The sequence below is a fragment of the Cebus imitator genome, unplaced genomic scaffold (assembly GCF_001604975.1).
Source record: "Cebus imitator isolate Cc_AM_T3 unplaced genomic scaffold, Cebus_imitator-1.0 Scaffold482, whole genome shotgun sequence".
Taxonomy (NCBI): Eukaryota; Metazoa; Chordata; class Mammalia; order Primates; family Cebidae; genus Cebus; species Cebus imitator.
Genome location: NW_016107797.1, coordinates 1548247 through 1553446, shown reverse-complemented (window position 1 = coordinate 1553446; position 5200 = coordinate 1548247).

The window sequence follows — 5200 nt, the reverse complement described above, 5'->3', positions numbered from 1 at the left end:
AAAATCTCTGTATTACCTAAAGATGGACTTAATTTTGACAAAACATCTTTGTTAGGAAGAAAAGTTTTCAAGTTGTAAAAAAATAAAATAATTATAATCTCATGTTTGAATTCTAATAGTGAGATAAGTCTGTTAAATATTTGTTGATTGAGATACATTGATGTTTGATTTGCTGTGAGTGATTTGGAGTTTTTGTTTAACTGCAGATTACTAGAGAATGTCAAGTTGAAGTGTAAATACAATGCGAAAACACAAAAAAGGGGCATAAAACTTGAAAATTATTTGCGTAAGTAAATTTTTTATTTTAATATCACATAACCAAATATTACATGCCTCAAACTAAGTTAAAAGGCAAATAACAAATTAGAAATAAATATTTGAAACATATATGAACAAAAGTCTTCTATCTTTAATAAAGTGATATCATATATCAATAAAGGAAGTACAATTCTACAATAGAAATAAAGGCAAAATATTTTCAACACATTCCTTGGCAACAGGAGAAATGTAAAAATCTAGGAGACCTACTTAAGCTTAATGCTCCCCTTGAATTAAGAAATAAAAACAATTCATGTGGCAGAAGAGCGCATGGTATACCTGCTTTTCCTAACCTATGAATTACTATACACTGGCATAAAAATTTTAGACAACAATTTGACAACATTTATAAAGAAGCTTAGAAATATCCATGGCTTTCAGCTTGGAAATTTTATTTCAATGGATGTCTCCTAAGGAAGTAATAAAATATCATTTTCAAGAATATTTGTGGAAACATTATTTTCAATAGCCAAAACACACATGTGAGCATGCGCGCACACACACAGGCAAGCAAAGCTTAAATTCCACAAAAGATGTCCATTGATTAAATTATAGCACAAAGAATATTTGTTGATTATGGCACTAAATTAAAGACTGGCACTACTTTTGGGCCAATAAATATGCTTTCAAAGGCATAACAAAATTGTGATAAAATGCTAAATGAACATTCTTGAATAAAATATAATATACAGCATAGTCTTGATACATTTTTTGTTTGTTTGTTTTTGTTTTTGTTTTTGTTTTTTTTTGAGACGGAGTTTCACTCTTCTTACCCAGGCTGGAGTGCAATGGCGCAACCTCCGCGTCCTGGGTTCAGGCAATTCTCCTGCCTCAGCCTCCTGAGTAGCTGGGATTACAGGCATGCGCCACCATGCCCAGCGAATGTTTTGTATTTTTAGTAGAGACGGGGTTTCACCATGTTGACCAGGATGGTCTCGATCTCTTGACCTCGTGATCCACTCGCCTCGGCCTCCCAAAGTACTGGGATTACAGGCATGAGCCACCACGCCCGGCCAGTCTTGATACTTTTGAAAAAGTATTCTTCAAATCATTAGGTAATAATTTACCAAGATCTCATCCTGTGTGATCTCTCTCTGGCTCTGTCTCATTTATCTCTCTCTCTCACACACACATGCTTCTCTCTCTTTTGTTTATCTCCCCATTATTTCAAAGGTGTTCAGTGTCTACTATTTAATAAGCATTTTAATACATTTCAGGTTGAAAATGTGGAAACAATGACTTGAGAAGATATCATAAGGCTGGAAACTTTATTTAAACTGATTGATTTAAAGTGGGGACTTTAAGGAATGAAGAAACAAAACCAAAGCCATTACTTCAGGAACTAGCTGTAGATGACCAGTGTAGGTAAATACTAAAAGGGCACTGATGGTGGAAACTGGGAAAAAAATGTAAAATGGAAGAGAAACAGAAGAAAAGAGGGAGAAAATAACTCTCCATTTTTTAATTGTTGGAACGTAAGTAGTACTTTTCATGCTTAGCATTTTACTTTTGTATTTTCTTTTTATCTTGTTACTAAGAGTTGAGGCCCAAAGCTAGGATTTATACTTGATTCTGTGAGACTCCAAAAAGTGTGGGAATTCTGGGTTGTGATATTTTTCTATAATGTTTCTTATGTTAAATTGCACCCTTGAAATGATGTTAGAAAAATGTCCTTGAATAACTTATTTATACTGTGAATGAATTATAAGAAAGATAATTGAAAATTTGTTAGCTGGTTATGAAAATATTCTATATATGCTTTAGAATGATAATTCAATCAAGTCCAAGCAAACAAATCCTAAGCATAGATATTCCTAGATATCTACATCTTGAAAAATTTTAACATTCAACCAATATAATCTAAATTTTATATGAATGGAAACTGAGTCGCAGAGAGAAAAGAAAAATTTTAATCCCACTTCAGTTTCCATGAGTAATACTAGCCTTTTCATTTTTTAAAAAATGTACTGTCTTACTCCATTTCGTTTCACTATAAAAGAATACAAAAGAACAGGTAACTCATAAACAAAAGAATTTATTTGGCTCACAGTTTTGGAGGCTTGGAAGTCTAAAGACAGTGTGCTGGCATCTGGCATTTCTGCATGCCATGACAGAAGGTGGAAGAACAAGAGAATGAGCGAGAACAAGAGCAAGAAGCGGCCAAACTCAATTTTATAACAAACCCACTCACCAGATAACTAATCCATGTCTGAGATAATATTAATTCCATGAGGGAGAACCCTCATGACTCAATCACTTATTGGGACCCATCTGTCAACACTGTTGCACTAGGGAATAAGTTTGTAACACCTGAACTTTGGGGGATATTTTCAAACCATAGCGTATGCAAAAGCAGCAATTCTCTACACTTTAAAATTGATCATTAATATTTTAATAGGCATAAACAATATAATTTTTGCATATATAAATCATCTTAAATATTTTTTAAATTTTCTGGCAGATAAGTTTGCCGTTTTATTTGTATAGTTTACTATTCAATTAACAATAATGTCTGAGGTAAAATTTATAAGCTGTGTTTTGACAATTTGTAGTGTTTTGTCAATTTGCATAGATACTAACCATTTCATTTAAATATTCAAATAAAAGTGAGGTAGTGGCATGGTTTGGCTTTGTGTCCCCATGCAAACCTCATCTCCAATTGTAATTGTAATCCTCAGATGTTAAGGGAGGGCCCTAGTGGAAGGTGATCGGGTTATTGTGGTTGTTTCCTCCATGCTGTTCTTGTGATAGCGAGTAAGTTCTCATGCTATCTGATGGTTTTTAAGTGTTTGGTAATTCCACTCTTGCTGAATCTCTCTCCTGCTGCTTTGTGAAGAAGATAACTGCTTCTCTTTCTATCATGATTGTAAGTTTCCTAAGGCCTCCCTAGACATGCAGAACTGTAAGTCAATAAAACTTCTTTCCTTTATAAATTACCCAGTCTCAAGAAAGTTCTTTATAGCAGTGTGAAAATGAACTAAAACAGGTAGGTAATATGCCCTGTGTAATGTATTCATTAAAGAATTCAACTGGAAAATAATATTTCCTCCAATATAATTACCTGATACCAAGTTAGGGAACAGACAGGAACTGAATAGTAAAAGGCAGTATAAACATGTTTTTAAAAGTAAAATTTGTAGGCCATTCTTATATTAAAAACATACATTTAAAAATGCATTATGTAGAAATTATGTAAGTAAGGCACTGAATGGCAAAATATTAAGCCATATGAATTTTTCTATTGACAATGCTAGGTAAATATTTTTACCATACTTATACAGAAAAAATATTTCAAACTCACTTATATTAATTTCTACCAAATAGTTTTATATCTATTGATGTCTATATATCAGTTATTTATCAATATTCTATAAAATTTCCTAAGCTATATATTTGTAACCAAAGTATAAAATCTGACATTAGGCTAGTATTGCTTAATGACCCATGTTTACATTATTTGGAACTTAAACGTAAGGGAATAACTGATGTGTTAATTCACCTGCAAATATTCAAATGCTTATACATTAATATCCCTCCTCCTCTTTTGCCAAAAACCTGTTTAAAGAAAAGTTAATCCCTATCATAGTACAGAGATAAACTGCTTTGAGGATCCTTCCTTTTAGAGAGTAGTGGATTATAAGGCATCAGTCTCTTTACTGAGAATCATAGCAATATAATGAAATATGTTAAATATAGAACTTTATTCTTATAAGAGAACAATATTTTTAAATGACTTGTTTTCCTGGAACAACATACACTGTCTGTTGTAGCCTCTCAACTTGGCCCTAGACTGAAACTTGTGCTGTAATTCAGACTTACAAAGTGGAAGGAAAGAGGCATTACAGACATGACCTGCCACATTTTAAGTGTGGAAAAGCCATATGCACAAAAGATTGTGTTAGAACAATCCTATTTTTGCGAGGTCATAAGAAAAGTCGTGGGAGTACACATATTCTGGACTATAACATTAATGCCTAGGAATTATGGAAGGATCTTTTCTATTTAGAGAGGAAAAATATGATTATTTTAAAAAGAATAACTCTCTCTCTATATATAGCTCACGATCATCACAAACAGATTTCTGCCTTTTTTCTTCTTTTTTCCTACTTTTTTCTTCATGCCATTTTTTATTCCTATGAACGTCCTGAGGCAAAAGCATCTTTAGCTGTTGCCTAAGGAGAAATCAGCTTATGGAACCTTTTGCTTTGCTGCTTCACTAAACTTCATCCACTGTAACCATCTGGTAAGTCTACATTAATGCTTCTTGTGGCTTAAGAGAAACAGGTGTGTGTCTATTAATGGAGTAGGAAAGATTGCATCTGGCATTTACTTCTTGTCAAATTATTTTGTAGCTTCTGATCTTCCTAAATGAGAAGTGTAGAAAACAATATTTTGCTCAGTATTCACTGAATACTATAATCTTTGCAACTGTAGGAAGAACAGCTCAGAGAATGTAGAATTAATAAAACCAATAACAGAATAACATTAAAATGCAAGACCAAGATGGAGGGCTGCTGTACAATTGCTCCCTAAGGGATTTATGCTCAGTGCTTCCAGATCTGGATTTTGTTTCTTACTGCTGAGTTCCTTTGAATAGACTAGTGTATTAGTCCTTTCTCATGCTGCTATGAAGAAATACCTGAGACTAGGTAATTTATAAAGGAAAGAGGTTTAATTGACTCACAGTTCAGCATGACTAGGGAGGACTCAAGAAACACAATTATTGTGGAAGGGGAAGCAAACATGTCCTTCCTCACATGGAGGCAGCAAGGAGAAGTGCAGATTCAAGCAGGGGAAAAGCCCTTTTTAAAACATCAGATCTTGTGATAGCACACTCACTATCACTGGAATAGCATGGAGGTAACTGCCCCCATGATTCAAT